At 38.5% G+C, this 18,300-nt stretch overlaps 1 pseudogene; it reads right to left on the minus strand.

Moving 5' to 3' along the window:
• Window positions 1-980: 980 nt before the first annotated feature.
• Window positions 981-2,703, minus strand: LOC116906174 (annotated as a pseudogene).
• Between the last annotated feature and the right edge of the window lie 15,597 nt (window positions 2,704-18,300).

The following is an 18,300-nucleotide window of genomic DNA, read 5'->3' on the forward strand; positions in this document are numbered from 1 at the left end:
TCTCAAAAGTTCTTGAAATATATATTTCATCATATTTTTGGAATATATTTGGAATATATTTTAAATGTAATGGCTTGGAAAGTAGTTCAATGGCATTACAGTTCCCTAGCCTTGTAATAAGTCCTCAGGTCAATTTTTTTTTCATTTTCAAATTAACTTTTATTTGAAATTACTCTTCCCCACATGTATTTTAGGATCCTATACAATAACCCATGTAGCCAATTTCCCAATACCAAACTTTCTAACAGCAAGTTATACAGTTGTTCTAGGTAAATAAATGAAGGTTGTCTCTCAGTGGTTAAGGGAATACTTAAGTTTCCGTAAATTTAACATAAAAATCACACATTATAAGGTTTAACATAAATTCAAATACAACATGGCTCAGAGGATTACATGCTTTTACTTTCTAAAAGGTGACTTAATTTTTAGGTTCAAAGTTATAATTTTCACAAGAAATGTCCCACATTTTCTCCTAGAGCTTCAAACTTTCTACACTCAACCATTCAACTGCTCCATGTCTCTCCAGAAACACCTGACATGACTGACCTACTCAAAGTGTTATTTATCTTCCCCCAAAGAAGATTAAAAAGCATTTTGTCACATCACAGATTTCTAATGTCTACTGCAACACTCATCAGAAAAAGCTTTCAAAAGATGGTTTCTTTCCTCACAGTAAGAAGTTAATCCTCTGTAAAGGCAAACAAGAACCACAAAGCGTAACGCGGGCTCCATTTTACACAAGATGTTCAATTACTGAAAAGACAATTACACCTTTAGTAGTATAACAGAGGGGGCGGGGAAACAGCACCGTAACTGGCCATGCATAGATTAAATAAACCAGGTTTGTATGTTTTGTTTTGTTTTTTGCTTTTGTTTTTTGTTGTTATTGTTTGTTTGTTTTTATTACTAGGAAGCATTGGAAGCATTCAAATCAAAAATCAAAAAGGAAAGGAAAGCCCTTGGGCACAATCACTCCAGGATCAATAGCGTCTTGGGCTATAGGAGTGGGATCTTGATCGTGGGATCTTGATCGTGACCTGTAGCGACTGTAGAAAGGAGAGGGCGACCTTCCTCTCTATCTGTAATCATAATCCTCGTATCTGTCACGGCCTCGATCACATCCTCTATTGTATTAAGAATCTCATCTTCTACCACCACCGCTACCACCTCCTCCTCCCCCAGCTCTCCCACTGTTATGAATTGGTCTGCCCATGCAACTGCCTGGTGTAGGTGTGTGCGCTCTCTTGGTGATATAGAATAATCCACGTGAATTCTTCTACCATCTAGCCGCATCCCATTTGCCCTTTCCATAGCCTCCTTAGACTCATTTATCCTCTCAAAATACACAAAAGCAAATCCACGTAACCTCCCAGTTCGCTGGGGATAAACCACATTAACACCATTCAGAGGTCCATATCAAGAAAACACGAAGATCTCTCTCGGTTATATACAAACAGACCAAGTACTCTCAGGTAAATGATAGGATCTGGGTTTGCCCTGCTGCCAGTATGCATTCTGTGATTAGACACTGGAGAGTCAATCGGGCTCCTCTGCCGCCTATACTCTGGTGTGTAGGAACTACGAATCATCGTCTGTGAGAGTGCGACCTGGATCGAGTATAGCATCTATGAGAATGCCTCCTTCGACTTGACCCGAATTTTGATCTTGATCAACAATGGAATTCAGAATCTTTGGAAACCCTTGATGGACTACGAGATCCTGACCTGCTCTCTGAATTTACAGGACAAGGAGTTTCAGTTGCAGATTTTGACTGAGAGCAAGGCTTTCTGCGCTGGAAGCTACTCTTATTCTAAAGGAGTAAATATTTTTAAACAAAAACAACAAAAAAGTACTTTCTCAGTGGGAGCTGTTATGTGGAATCACACAAAACTGTGATTTTCTAAATGTAAAATGTTGAGTCTGAGGACTTAGATGACATTTACCTAAATTTATGTAAACATGAAAGCTTTGCACGTCCCAGAAGGAATTCAAAATATTCAATTAAATAACCTGGTTTGGTAACACTTCATATCTATAATATTCAAGTCAGTTGAAACTATGTAAAATAAACATGCCAATATTTTCATGCAAATATAAAGATAATCTAGTCTCCCTTGGCAAAATTTATTCTTGAATTCCATTACCTATCTTAAATCAATCTAAGTAAGCTATTTGGTATGGATGATACTTTATTTACAATATAACAGTTTAAATAAATTATGTGTATGTTCACATTTATTTTAGCTTAGTATTTATATGTTCTAACCTCATTACTTTTCATTCCTTACATCATAGAAATACAGATATTATCCTATGACATAGAACACTACTTTAAAGTTTTAATTGAGAGATGATTCTTGTGTCAAACTCTCGTGGACCTATGGCTGTCATTTATATTATTATTTTTAAGACATCAAAGACACTTAGATTTATAGTGCTGCAAAGAAGCTAGATTGAACCAGTCTTGATGATGATCCTGGCAGTCGATAGTTATAATTTCTGGAGGTTGTATTGTACTCAGTGCTCCTAAGAATAATTCAACAGAAAATAGTGTGAAGCAACCTACGAGCTGTAACTTTAGGAGTCCAGAGATGAATTCTCCAAAGCAGATGGTTGTAGGGCGGTGGGCTGTGAAAGGTACCCTGATTCCTGGCCGAGATAGGTCGGATCCCCGGGGGACCCTAAAATGGATGGCACGTGCATTTCTCACTCTCCGTAGGAGATCAGGGCCTTCTCAAGTACCTGCACCCCCGCCCCAGAACCTCCAAAAAGAGGTTTGTGACCTGTGGTCACATAGGCTCAGTCTAGCAGGATCACGCCCCCATATATGTAGATGAGGTCCTCCCAAGCTCTCAGGCCAAACCAATAGTAAGTACCTGCTGTCAGACACTGACCCATCTAAAAACTGTATTTAAGAATCGTGTTCTTGATGAAAAGTGTGTGTAGGAATTATTCCATCGTCGGAAAGTATCTACCATAAGAGCTGTAACACCGCCACTTGGAGAAGAGATCTGATCTCCCAAAATTGCCACCAGAAACTCCCCTGCACCCTTGCATCCCTCCCCAGCAAGTCAGTTTCTTGCTGGATCAGCCTTGCCGGGAGCCACGGAAGTGGCAGCAGTGGGAAGGAGCAGTACCAGCAGCACTGGTAGTAAAAGCTGTCCCCCTTCCCTCCCTGTCTGAGTTCCCTTCCCCTCACCGGAACCAAGCACCTAGCTGGGCCAGAGCTCTCTATGAGGAGCCCCCCCCGCCCCCACCCCTCAGTGCCGCTGAGCAGTTCCACAGATGATGGAAGAAAAAAAAATGTCTCCACTGTAGGGCCTCACTTACCCTGGTATCAGACAGACAGAACAGCACTTGACTTAGATCAGATTGACTCATTCGCTGACTGTTGAGAATAGCAATGTAGCCAAGAATTGTCAAGCGATGCTTGCTGCCGTGGACAGATCATTAATCGCAAACATGCTTTTCGTCTGCCTCCTTTGCCTCCACAGAATTTTATTCTTCTTTTCTACAAGAAAAGCATAATACCTTCAAGAATTTATAGCTTGAAATTATTTACCTCCTCATAGATAGAAAAAAATGAGATTCCCTAGAGAAAAGAATATAGCATATTAATATTAGATAAGGAGGCATGGCTAATGAGATAAATAATGGCAGTCTTGGAAGTTGAAAAGGGGTAAGATACTAGTTCATATATTACATACAATATATTACTGAACAGTTACTAGAGAAGAATTTACAAAAAGAAAATGTTTGGTAATTGAGTTGCCAAATCCAAGAAAGTATTGGTCTGTCTAAGACTCATTATTCTATTTTTGTTAGCACACCTACTTTCACTAACACTCAACTTCACATACACACACACACACATCACACACACACACTAACACACATACACATCACACACACTAACACACATACACTCACACACACTCACACACACTAACACACATACACTCACACATCCCACACACACAGTAACACACACACACACACACACACACACCTATTGAATTTCTCATGAACACACGCATACATGAACAAGCTGCTGTACTGCAGGTACACCCAATTTTTCTTTTTCTTTCTTTCTTTTTTTGTTATTTCTAGAATTTTCCCTCTGTTATATAAAAGACAAAGTGAGATAAAGTGGTCTCCATTCCGTACACTATAGGAGATAGTTTTGTGAACCAGAGGGATAACTGTATCTTCTTTTGTAATGAGTTCAACTCTCTGGAGACGTAGTACGATCTATCTGAACACGTCTCTCAGTTCTCCAATGCCCTTGCTGGATATAGAAATAACTTTGTCCTGTAAACATCTAGTTATTACCAATTGTTCACAATAGCAACAGAGAAATTGCAGTGCTTTAGCCGAGGAAAACTGACTTTTGAAAAGTGAACTTTTTTGATACTGGATAGAATCAGCTCTTGGTGAGACACATTCTCTCTGTCAAGTCACTGGATATAAACACTTAGGCATCAGAGGAGTCTTTATTTAGGCTCCAAGGACACTGTGATTGCTTCCTCAGCTCTAAAACTACAACATTTTAATTTTATAGAAATACTTTATGAATACTTGAAGTAATTTATGTGAATTGGTACACTTAGTATTTTTATGGTGTTGTTTATAAAACAATACTTTAGAGATAACACTACTGGGACATTCTTTGGATTAACTTTAATATTTTTCAACATTTGTTTCAAATCTGTGATTAAAATTCAGTACCATTTTCTGAAGGAGAATAAGCTCTTCAAGCATGTATCATGTGTTTCATGCAGACACTATGTGGAGTTTTCCAAATTATGATCAAAACATACGTATGTTTTAGAGCTCACAGCCATTAGTGAACTTAATGAGCGTTTCATGAGAATCTCTAAGAAAAGCTATGGTGCTTGATTCTCATTACAGTGACAAAAACCAAGAGGAGATTAACTGAGGGAAGCAAAGGTTCGTTCTGGATCATAGTTGTAGAGATTACTGAATCATATTCCTCTGGCCTAAGTACTCCTGGTTCTGTGGTTAGACTGATCGTTATCATTGACATGGAGAGACACAGAATTGCTTGCCTCAGAGTTCCCAGAAAGCAGAGAGGAAGGGACACAAAGCAAAGGGCCATGGGTCACTTCCAGATCCATATCCCTAGGTACCTTTTCTCCGGAGAAACTCCAATATCATTTCCTACCAATAACTTCATGTAATGATGAATCTGTCAATGGATTAATCTGTTAGATGTGTCAGAGCCTTCCAGATTCAATCGTTGTCAATGATTAGATGAACTATAAAGGTACAAAAGTTTCATAGCATAAGTTCTTTTGAGCCCCTCAATAAAACAAGGTGAACATTAAAGCAGCATTTACAACTCCTATTATGTGAATGTACTACTTTTCACATAGTTATTTGTTTTCATAATTCTTTTCCTAAACTAAGTATTTTGTAGTTAACGTACCACACAGATCCTAGCTTTGAGATATCTTCTTTTTTTTCCTTTTATTTCTTCCATTTTTATTAAAATGGGCATTTCCTATTTACATTTCAAATGTTATTCCCTTTCCCGGTTTCCTGTCCATCAGCCGCCTAACCCCTTCCTCTCCCTTTCTATATGGGTGTCCCCTACCCATGCACCCCCATTGCAGCACCCTCCCCCCAACAAAAGGAGGTCAAAGGGATACAAATTGGAAAGGGAGATATCCTCTTTAGGAGATGTTAAAGTATATTTTAACCAAATTTCCACTGATAAATGAAAATAAAATTTCCTATTCTAAGTATGTGCATGGGCCTACAACTGAGAGATCAGAGAGTGACGTGAAAATAGACCTGGTCAAAGGAGAAGAAAATGAAGTCTTTCTGAATGTTCTGTTAAAATGTGTGACTAAAAATGTAGGTGATAACACTTTTAAATGAGGACACGATACATTCTGAGCTAATTAGGTACCATTAGTGATAGTCACAGAAGAAAGAGACATTTTAGGTAGCTTTGATTTAAGGCTTGAAGTCATACACCAGTAAACTTTGTGTGTGAGTCATTGTACAGTCATGCTTTCTCAGGTTAGCAAACTTCTAATGAGAAGCAGCCTCCTCACAAAAGATGAGACAGACAGGCTTTAAGTAGGTGAGGGGTTAAGAATCCTGCTTTTCATCTCTTAGTCATTCAAATACCACTGAGAATTTTTTTAGAAATCTAAAAGATCATATGGATTAGAATGCTAATTGAAAAGAAACTCTGCTGTCTGATTTACAGCCTTCTAAAAATTTATCTTGAAGTGCTTGATAAGATTCTTTAATTGAAGTATCACATGTCAAAATATGGATTAGACACTATTGACTTTGTTACAAAATGGCTAATTGTGTATTTTGCTTATAGGCAAACAACTAGCTTATAGTTTAAAAAGTTTGAATTAAGACTCCAGTAATAGTTCATTCATACTAGTAAAATTAGGTTTATATTTTTATCTAGACATTACCAATAAGGGGACATAATCATTATGGGAAACAAAGGTAGTTCTTTCAAGCATGGGTTAAATAAAAAACAAGGTTGGGAGTGGTCATATAGAAAATAGTAGTTGTATTTCTTTTGCTTATAACTGAAAATTAGAGACTTCCTTTGTGGTTGTGCATGCTTTTCTCATCAATTGAAACACTACTGTTCTCACCTTGACCTTTGCCCTTTCTTCTATCTTATCACATAGCATCCAGAGAAGCTTTGGCTTGTGTCAACACAATGGTAGGAGAATTATAAGGCATGTGGGTATGACATTTACATGTAGGAGTAAAATTATCTGCCAGTGAGAAAAGAAAAAAATAAAATTCAGGGCAATATTTGCTCTGGTGTGTTAACATATAACTGGAGTTATTGAGCCCTTAATTGGACCAATGGAAAGCCAGTGCAAACGAGAGGGATAATAACAGTCTTAACAAGGCATCCAGACTAAAATTTAGAACCCACTCTCATGAAGGAGAAGCAATTTTCTGTTGTGGCTCAAGTCTAATGGACACTATACTGAGGAAGAATCATTGACCACTAATATTACAGTAAAAACTTGGATTTTTTCATTAGATATTTTATCTACATTTCAAATATTATCCCTTTCCCAATTTCCCCTCCAGAAACCCCCTATTCCCTCCCTCTCCCACTGTTTCTATGAGAGTGCTCACCCACCAACCCAGTCACACTCTCCTGCCTCCCTGCTCTGGCATTCCCCTACACTGGGGCATCGAACAATTATAGAACCAAGGGCCTCTCCTCCTATGGTCCAACAAGGCTGTCCTCTGCTACATAAGCAGCTGGAGCCATGGGTCCCTCCATGTGTATTCTTTGGTCGGTGGTTTAGTCCCTGGGAACTCTGAAGTGTCTAGTTGGTTGATATTGTAGTTCTTCCTATGGGGTTGCAAACTCCTTCACCTCCTTCAGTCTTTTCTCTATCTCCACCTCTACAGACGCCATGCTCAGTCCAACAGTAGGCTCTGAGCATCCACCTGCCAGGATCTGGCAGAGCATCTCAGGAGACAGCTGCATCAGGCCCCAGTCAGCATTCACTATTTGGCATCAGCAATAATGTCTGGGTTTTGCTGACCCTGTGTGTGATGGAATCCCATTTGTGGCAGTATCTGCATGGCCTTTCTTTGAGTCTCTGCTCCATACTTTGTCTCAGTATTTCCTCCTATGAATATTTTGTTCGCTCTTCTAAGAAGGACCGAAGCATCCATACTTTGGTCTTCCATCTTCTTAAGCTTCATATGGTCTGTGAATTGTATCTTGGGTATTCCAAGATTTGGGCTAATATCTACTTCTCAGTGAGTACATACCATGTGTGTTCTTTTGTGATTGGATTGCCTCACTCAGGATGATATTTTCTAATTCCATTCATTTGCTTAAGAATTTCATGAAGTCATCTTTTTTAATAGCTGAGTAGTACTCCATTGTGAAGATGTACCACATTTTCTGTATCCATTCCTCTGTTGAAGGACATCTGGGTTCTTTCCAGCTTCTGGCTATTATAAATAAGGCTGCTAAGAACATAGTGGAGCATGTTTCCTTGGTATATGTTGGAGCATCTTTTGGGTATATTTTAGGTTGGAGTAGTATAGCTGGGTCCTCAGGTAGTGATATCTTCAATTTTCTGAGGAACTGTGAGACTGATTTCCAGAGTAATTGTACCAGCTTGCAATCCCACCAACCATGGAGGAATCTTCCTCTTTCACCACATCCTCTCCAGCATCTGCTGTCACCTGAGCTTTTGATGTTAGGCATTCTGATTGTTGTGAGGTAGAATCTCAGAAATCTATATTTGATTTGCATTTCCCTGATGACTAAGTATTTGAACTTTTCTTTAGGTGCTTCACTGCCATTCAATATTCCTCAGTTAAGTATTCTTTATTTAACTTTTTACCTCATTTTAATAGGGTTATTTTATTCTCTGGAGTCTAACTTCTTGAGTTCTTTGAATATACTGGATATTAGTTCTCTTTCAGATGTAGGATTGGTAAAGATCTTTTCCCAGTCTCGTTTTGTCCTACTGACAGAGTCCTTTGCCTTACAGAAGCTTTGAAATTTTATAAATGATTCTTGATGTTAGAGCATAAGCCGTTGGTGTTCTGTTCAGGAAATCTTCTCCTATGTCCATGCATTTGAGGGTGTTCCCATTTCTGCTCCTATTAGTTTGAGTGTATCTGGTTTTATGGCGAGGTCCTTGACCCACTTGAACTTGAGCTTTTTACAAGGTGATAAGAATGGATCGATTTGCATTCTTCTGCATGCTAACCACCAGTTAAACCAGCACCATTTGTTGAAAATGCTATCTTTTTCCACTGGATTGTTTTAGCTCCTTTGTTATAGACTAATTGACCACAGTTGTGTGGTTTCAGTCCCATAACCCCTAGAAATAGAAGCAGCCATTAAATGTCTCCCAACAAAACAAGTATTTCAAATGTGTAATATATAACTAAAATTGTATCCCATTGACATTACTGAAGACTTACAGATGTCTCAATTTCTTATTAAAGGCAGTAGAGAGACTGAATAACAAATAATAAAATTAAGAGGACTCTAATATGAAACAAAAATGAGAGCACTAAGGCAATCCTGGAGAATAATTCTGAGACATTATATTGACCTAATTCAAATCTTTCTTTAGTGTGGGGAGTGCATTTTAGACACTCTAAAGAGGGCCATCTTTACTCAGCTAAACCCTGCAAAGTAATGTTTCTCAGCAATGCTTTTTCATAAAGCAGTCATATTTACTTTTAAAACAAAGCCTATGGACAAAATTAGGTCCTTCAAATAAATTTGAACAGTATAGAGACTTACTGTCACACACCTGTAGTCATTCATGTATCTATTGCCCATACCTCCTTATTGTTAGAGTTGAATCATTATCAAAAATATCACATGGGCTGAAATAATAATATATATATAAAATTTGGAAATATTAAACTAACACATTTCATGAATAATGTAGGAAGTATTGCATTGTTAGGACAGGATTTAAAATATGGATTAAGTTAACATTGTGTCTTTTTAGTACTGTGATAAGGGAATACATATTAACATATTTACAAATATTACTTTACACATAGTTTAAAAAACATCATTTTTGTATATTGATGGAATGTATTTATCTGTCTTTACAAATAACCGGTCAATGCAAATTTAACTTGGTGTATTTCTTGTAGATTTTCTGTCTCATATTGATTTATTTGGCCTCTTTTTATGTTGATAGCCCTTTACTGTGCATTTTGTTTTCTGATTTTGTATTTCTGTGGGTTTTGGTGCATAATTTTTAGTTTTTGTTGCTTCTTTGCTTTCTGAGAGAGAAATATAGGGGATGAAGTTAGTGGGTAGGAAGATAGAGAAAAAGCATGAGAATATATTGTACAAAATGTCAATAAAGGAAAAACTGAGATAGTCCTTTTGAAAATATATGTAAAGTATGTTTTAAAAATAGAAGGATTTCTAAAAAGGTAATGACTTGTTAATCAAAAGTTAAATGTTTTCTCTATGCCTAAAATCCTTTCCTAGTGAGTTGCTTTTAAGTAAAGATGTTTTATGCTTAAGAAAGCTTTTCCTATGTAAGTTTTATGATTTTTAATTTATTCTCTCTAAGCATCAAATTTAAGGTATTTTTTAAAAGTTCTTAATTGGTTTACTTACAGCTCCCAAGACAATAATGCTCAAATCATCAGTATCATTACACCTTCCTTCTCAGAACTTTGTCTCTGTGCCTTTAATGCTGATTTAAAACATCATGTCTGAGAAGAACTTTGTTTGTAGGGGCAAAATCTCCCCAATCATTATGGACAAAAAATAAAAGTCTGTCTACGTAGCTGACCTTGAAAGAAGTGATTTGAGTTTCTGAATTCTATTTACTACTAAAACTTTGGCACTTATCTTATTGCCAAATGCTTTTTTGTTCCTGTGGCTATTATAAAGGCTTGTTTTGCTACTTTAATTTTTTTTTATTAATCACTTTGTTTATTTACGTTTCAAATGGTATCCCCCTTCTAAGTGACTCTTCTACAACCCCACCATCCCATTCACCCTCTCCTCCCTCTGCTTTGCCTCTATAAGGGTGCTTCTCTCCCAACTCACTCACTCCTGCCTCACTGCTCTAGCATCCCCCTACACTGGAACATCAAGCCTCCACAGGACCAAGTCCCTCTCCTCCCAGTGACGTCAGATAAGGCCATCCTCTGCTACATATGTATCTGGAGCCATGGATCTCTCCATGTATACTCTTTGGTTGGTTGTTTAGTCTCTGGGTGCTCTGGTTGTTCCAGTCAGTTGATATTGTCCTGCCTATGGGATCGCAATGCCCTTCTGCTCCTCCAGTCCTTCCCCAGATCTGCAATTTCCACTTAGCATTAAGCCCAAAGAGATCAATCTGAAGATGATTGATGCCTTTACATGGCCCTCAAACTCCATTAAGGCAGATGTCTCCATACCTGCCAAGATTGAACATCTATTTTTGATCAATTGTCAAGATAGGCTTGTCTGTCCAGGCATCACTAACATTTGGATGGAAAAGTATAAATCTTTCAAGTGTAGCCATTCTGCACCCTCTTTCTAGATTGTGGACATCTTGCAATTTTTGTTTGTTTTGCTTTGTCTCGTTATTTGTTCTATTAGTTTAATTGAAAACAGATTGCTCCCTCATTCAACAGAAAAGAGATGAAGAAACCAAAAGAGTAAGTCAAAATCCACCATATCAAGGATGAACAAGACAACCCAATTGCCGGGAAAGTCTCAAAGGTAAACGAAAGGATCACAGATACACCTGCTCACACTGTTCCAAGTCTCACAAAAACACCAAGCTATCAGCCACAGCATAGACAGACACATATGACAGGCTGCAGGTCATCCGGACCTAGTGCTTGCCATTTCAGTCTCTGTAAGTCCATGCTAAATTGACTTGATTGGGCCATATTCTCTTGGTGTTCTTGATTCATCTAACTTTTACACTCTTTCCTCTCCTCCATAGCAGTGTTCCCTGATCTCCAATGAGACAGGTTCTATGGAGAACTCCAAATTAGACCCTCTCTTTGCATAGTGTATGGCTATAGCTCTCATCTACTGCCAGAGAAAGCCTCTTTGATGATGACTAGATGTCTGTGACTACAGAAGAATCTCATTAGAAATTATTTTATTATTTTTCCAGTTTTGTTTGGTTCTACTCTAGGTTTCTACGTTATCTAGTCTCTGTTCTTGGCAGTATAGAATATGTGCTCCCTCTCGTGCCATGGACCTTAAGTCAAACCAACATTGTTTGCCCTCTCCCACAAGTTCTGAGCCACCATTGCCTCGGCACATCTTGCAGACAACATATATTTTAGTTGGAGGGTTTTGTGGCTGGCTTGGTATCCAGGCTTCTCTTTCTCTAGCCAGAAGAATGCCTTCTCAAACCAAAGAGACTAGAGCAAATGGATGAAGACTTCGAGCCTGTATTAGCCCAACCCTTCTATGTTCAATGAGCTGCTTGGAAGTTGGCAATAGGTTCCTACTATCATTTTTTTTTTCATAGAGCAAACTTCTGTCCTATCATCAGCATGGGTTGTTTAAAGATCTCCATGGAATCTCTTTGGCTAATACCTAAAAGGAATGTAACCCAGTCCTACTACTTGGAGTCTTGCCTGGTTATAAATGGACAGTACACCCCCAACTTCCATTACTAGGAATCCTCACTAAGGTCACACGCATAGATTCTTTTATTTTTCTTCCATTCTTATTTACTTGGGTATTTCTTATTTACATTTCAAATGTTATTCTCTTTCCTGGTTTCCTGTCCATCAGCCCCCTAACCTCTCACCCTTCTATGTGGGTGTTCCCCTCCCCCAACTACTGCCCCCTCCAACAGTCCCATACACTGGGAGTCCAACCTTGGCCAGACCAAGGGCTTCCCCTTCCATTGGTACCACTGCTACCAATGCAGTTGGAGCCCAGGGTCAGTCCATGAATAGTTTTTGGATAGTGGTTTAGTCCCTGGAAGATCTGGTTGGTTGGCATTGTTGTTCATATGGGGTCTCAAGCCCCTTCAGATCTTTCAGTCCTTTCTCTAATCTTCCAACGGGGGTCCCATTCTCATTTCAGTGGTTTGCTGCTGGCATTCACCCCCGTGTTTGACATGTTCTGGCTATGTCCCTCAGGAGAGATCTATATCTGGTTCCTGTATGCATGCACTTCTTAGCTTCATCCATCGTATCTAGTTTTGGTGGCTGTACTTATAGATTCTTAAAAGTTTCCACTCTACTGTGTTTATACTATCACCCCTATGTTCTCCAATTCCACCTGCCTCTCCCTGCACTTTCCCCACCAGCAACCTGATCCCCCACATAGCCAACCACAGCCACCCCCAGTACAGCTGCAGATTCTATTATATTTCCTTTCCCCAGGAAAACCCATGATTCCTCCCCTAAAGAGAGACAGTAAATAATAAAATGGTTAATTATCCTATGCAGGTTATGTCTCAGCTATTGAAGGGCTACTGGAATATATTAGATGAAATAATTCTGAAATGAAATGTATACACAAATAATAAAAATCATATACGAATACTTCAGGCATAACCATAGAACCTTACAGTTGAGCAGTTTTACATTTTATTTTCTCCTAAATTATTTCAGGATTTGGGTATCTACTGGTTGTATGTGCCATATTTTATATATACATTTGCAAGACAACATGAGGGAAACTAAAATGAATATGGAAGCTTAGCTAATTATTCATAGGGGACAATAGCAGAATTTCATGTGGCAAGAAACACTTTAAAATGTAAGAGTGTGAAGTACCAAGATAGTGAGCATCGTGTGGGGTGCAGTTTGATAGGAAGCTAATTCACAAAGATGGTTTATGAATACTCACTAATAAATGAGCATATGTGCACATTTTTGGTCACACTTACAAAAGAAATTAAACATTACACTGTTACTCTGAGGTAAATTGACCTAATCTATGGCCTAATCTGCAAGAAGATTAACACCATTTTGACACAAAATGTTATTTTTGATTGCCCTATACTATTAAAATATTAGAGGTGTTAAAAATGGTTTCTGGTATTCTGTTTCCTTGAACTTTATCTTTACTGAGTAATTTTCCCCATTCTTTCTGCTGTGCTCTTCGTCTCGGTTGATAACTTGCTATTAAATCGGAAGACACAAAAGTCGCTTAGCAGAATTGACACCAATAACTGTGTTTTGCTTCATTACATAAAACGTATTGAGATTTATGTGAGCATCAAAAATTTATATCTGAGTGCATTCATGTAAATCCATCATTGAAAAAATATAGCATTGGTCTAGCAGAAGTGTATATAAACTGGGTTTCATTGCTAACAAGACAAAAAATGTGTCCAAATAAAAAGTTGTTGAAGAATTATGGAGGAAGAAAAGCACAACAATATCTTACAATGTGAGATCATGTCCCTAAAAAGGTTCTATTTCCTGCTAAAGGGTTGTGGGAAATTAGGCTCCATAACAACCTGACTCAGAGAAGGGAGAAAAAGAACATTTTTCAGTTCCGAGAATGTTTACACAGTGTCCTGAAGGCAACCAGCTTCTTCCGAGGATAATTCTCTGTCAGCAGTGATAGGTACCATTTAACTTGGTTTCATTTTACATGTAGACTTGGAAGCCTTTATACCACAGGAATTAGAGGAATTAGCTAGACTAGAGTAAGAGATTTAAGTTAGTGATACTGTTTTAGCAGGATCATAAAATTTAATGAGCCTTTTCAGAAAACTGTGGGAAAGAGATGCTGGTAGCTGGTGGCTTCTTAGAAGAAGCCATAAATCTAGTCTACAGCAATGTTGTCTTGGAGGTCATCTGCTGTACAGAGAATATTTTTACTCAACATTGCCTTGGAATATGGCTGCCATTTGGTAAGGTCATAGGATTTCCTTGCTCCATGATGTCTTCTTTAATCTTTGCAGAGAAATTAGGGTAGGGTTCCCAATATATAGGGAAGAAAGATAGAAAAAATTTTAAAAAATAACATCAGATCTACTTTTTATTAAAATCATTGGTTAATGTAATATTCTTAAATACTTGGGTATTTCTTTGAATCTACAAGAGGTGAGATTCCCAGGAATCAAATTATAACATTCCAAGAACTCAATGATTATTTTAGTGCTGGGTATATATCTCAGTAGGGCCAGGGCATGCCTGGGCTGTCCAGTCTCCACCACTTCATAAACTGGGTATGGTGATTCATACCTGTAATAGTGCACTTGGGAGGTAGAAGTTGAAGGAATGAAAGTTTAAGGATACCCTCAGATACATAGTCAGTTAAAGGCTAGCCAGCACTACAAAAGATCCTCTTTCAAAAAACAATAAGGTACTAAACAGAGAATTCACAACAGAGGAAATTCCAATGGCTGAAAAGCACTTAAATAGTCAAAGTCCTTAAGTTATCAGTGGAATACAAATCAAAAGACCCTGAGATTCCACCTTATACCAGTTAGAATGGCTAAGATCAAAATCTCAGGTGACAGCACAGGTTTGCAAGAATGTGAAGAAAGAGGAACACTCCTTCTTCATTGCTGGTAGGACTGTAAACTAGTACAACCACTCTGGAAATCAACCAGGAGGTTCTTCAGAAAATTAGAAATAGATCTACCTGAAAATCCAGCTATATCACTCCTGAGCATATACCCAAAAGATGGTCTACCACACAACAGGGGCACATTCTCCACTATATTCCTATTAGACTTATTTGTGATATCCAAAAGCTGGAAACAACCCAGATATCCCGCAATGAAGAATGGATACAGAAAATGTGGTTCATCTACACAATGTTATACTACCCAGCTATTAAGAATGAGGACATCTTGAGTTTTGCCGGCAAATGAATGGAACTAGAAAATATCCTGTTTGAGGTAACTCAGATCCCAAAGGACATGCATGGTATGTTTTCACTAATAAGTGGATATTATCCAAAAAAAGTACAGAACATGCAGGATACAATTCACAGAACTCAAAAAGGTTAACAGTCTGAAGGGCCCAAGTGAGGATGCCTTAATCCCACTTGGAACGGGGAGAAGAAATCAATCATGGTGTGTAGAGGGAAAAAGGTAGGGATGTAGGTTGGAGAGGGAACAGGGAGGGGAAAGGGGGAACGTGATCAGGTAATGGGGGGAAGCAGGAGTGAAACCTTGAGGGCCAACAGAATGAATATAAACAGGAAACCTCGGGAAGTAGGAAGGGTAGGGGAACCCTCTGGAATGTACCAGAGACCTGGGAGTTGAGGTAGTCTTAGGACTCGAAGGGAGAAACATTAAATGGTATGGCCAGCAGTGAGGAGAGGGAATTTGCAGAATCTACCTCCAATAGAAAGACAGAACATCAAGTAGAAGGATGGATTTGCCATCTCACAGTAAAAAAAGACTTTGACCCAGAATTGTTTCTGTCTAAAAGAATTGTATGGACAAAAATGGAGAAGAGTCTGAGGCAAGGGAGGTCCAGTGACCAGCTCAGGTTGGGTCCATCTCAAGGGGAGGCTCCAAGGTCTGACACTATTAGTGATCCTGTACAGTATGCTTACAAACAGGAGCCTGTCATTGCTGCCCTCGGAGAGGCCCAGCAATCGACTGACTGGGACAGGTACAGATACTTTGACCCAAGTAATGGACAGAAGCTGGAGATCCTTGTGCTTGAATTCGGGAACGGCTGGAAGAAGTTATGGAGGAGGGTGACCCCATAGAAAGACCAGAAGTCTCAACTAACTCAGACCCCTGAGATCTCTTTGTACACTGAGTCACCAACCAGGCAGCATACACTAGTTGGTATGAGGCCCCCAACACACAAACAGCAGAGGACTGCCTGTTCTGGCTTCAGTGAGAGTGCACCTAACCCTTGAGAGACTTGTGGCTTCAGGGAGTTGAAAGGCTTGACAGTGTGGAGGTATAGGAGAATTTGCTCTTGAAGCCAGTGAGGGGGAGGGGGATGAGGAAATCTTAGGGGAGGTGGACTGTGAAGGGGATAGCTACTGGACTGTAAAACAAAAGATTAAAGATGCTTTTTTTGGAGTCTATATTTTTTATTGGATATTTTTTATTTACATTTCAAATATTATTCCCTTTTCCTTGTTTCCCATCCATAAGCCCCTTATTCCATGACCCCTCCATCTTTTTCTATGAGGGTGTTCCCCCCTCCCCCCATCACCTGCCTTTCCTGCCCTGACATTCCCCTACACTGGATAGTCCAGCCTTGGCAGGACCAAGAGCCTCTCCTCCTAATGGTGCCCAACAAGGCTATCTTCTGCTACATATGTAGCTGGAACTATGGATCTGTCCATGTGTAATCTTGGAGGAGTGGTTTAGTGCCTGAAATATCTGGTTAGTATTGTTGTTATTATGGGGTTGCAAGCTACTTCATCTCCTTTAAACTTTCTCTAACTCCCCCAATGGGAACCCAGTTCTCAGTTCAATAGTATGCTGCTAGCATTAGCCTCAGTATAAGTCATGCTCTGGCTGAGCCTCACAGGAGACAGCTGTATCAGGCTCCTGTCAGCATGCACTTCTTGGCTTCATCAATATTGTCTAGCTTTGGATCCCCAGGTGGGATATAATCTGAATGGTCATTCCTTTAGTATCTACTTCAAACTTTGTCTCCATTTCTCCTCCTATGAATATTTTTATTCCCCTTTTAAAAGGACTAAAGCATCTGCACTTTGATCATCTTTCTTCTTGAGCTTCATGTGGACTGTGGATTGTATCTTGGACTAATATCCACTTATCAGTGAGTGCTAAGAGCCTTCTTTGGAGTTTAACTTTCTTTTCTATTCCTGTTTATTTTTGTAAGGTTAATGAAGGATGTGAGTCTGAAAATGGAGTCCTTGTCATTTTATCCCTGCTGGTAACAGGCAGTTTACATGGTTCTACCTGCAGCACCATTCTACATAGTTGTCTCTCTATTTAAGTCATAAAATTGAATGCCTAATTCTATGAGCAGCACCATTATTCCATAGAAACTTATTAATATACAAATATTTGTTGAGGTTTCTAAGTTTGAAATATTTTGCAGTGAACAAAATAATTTTCTTTGTGTTCTTTTTCTGTTCACATTTAATTAGTCTAAAATATTTATTTAGAAAAGTAAATACAACAAAATAAATAAATAATAAAAAATGAAAATGCAAAATTTAAACATCAACATATGAAGCCAAAGAATAAATGGACTTCAGTAGAATTCCCCCTAAAAATTGAATTAGTCTTTACAACTATTTTCTCAGAAAAGGTTTCATAGATCAAGCTGTATATGAGTTTGTATATCAAGACAATACCCAGCATGCATGATAAAATTAATTGAGAACAAGCAGTATGGTGAAATATTATTGTTCATCTACTGACTTCATGAATCATCAGGGCCTGTGGAGTGCAGGAGAATTAAATAATTTAAAAGCGAACAGACAGATAACGCCATTGGACATTTCCATTTAAAAACTATAAAGTTTTTTTTAAAAAAATGGTTTGGATTATTTTGTAAAAAATGAAATAAAGGTAACACAAAGAGTATAAATCATAAAATTATTTAGAAAATCTTCTGTACACATGCAGTCTGAGGCGTTTACTTCAGATCAATAGACCGCTAAAACATCTTCAAGGAGGAAATTTCTATAAGATTCCAGGGTATGAAAATAAAGGTTGCTGTTCTCATTTGCATGTAAGATGTCCTGCATAGGCACATTTTTTGGATTCCTGGTCCTCAGGTACTATTGCTATTTTTAGAGGGTGTAGAAACTAAGGTTGAGACCTCATAGAAGAATTAATATCACTTGGTATCCTTTGAGTTCATTTCTTGCCCTGGCCCATT

Source organism: Rattus rattus, chromosome 7 (genome assembly GCF_011064425.1).
Source record: "Rattus rattus isolate New Zealand chromosome 7, Rrattus_CSIRO_v1, whole genome shotgun sequence".
In the NCBI taxonomy this organism is placed as follows: domain Eukaryota; kingdom Metazoa; phylum Chordata; class Mammalia; order Rodentia; family Muridae; genus Rattus; species Rattus rattus.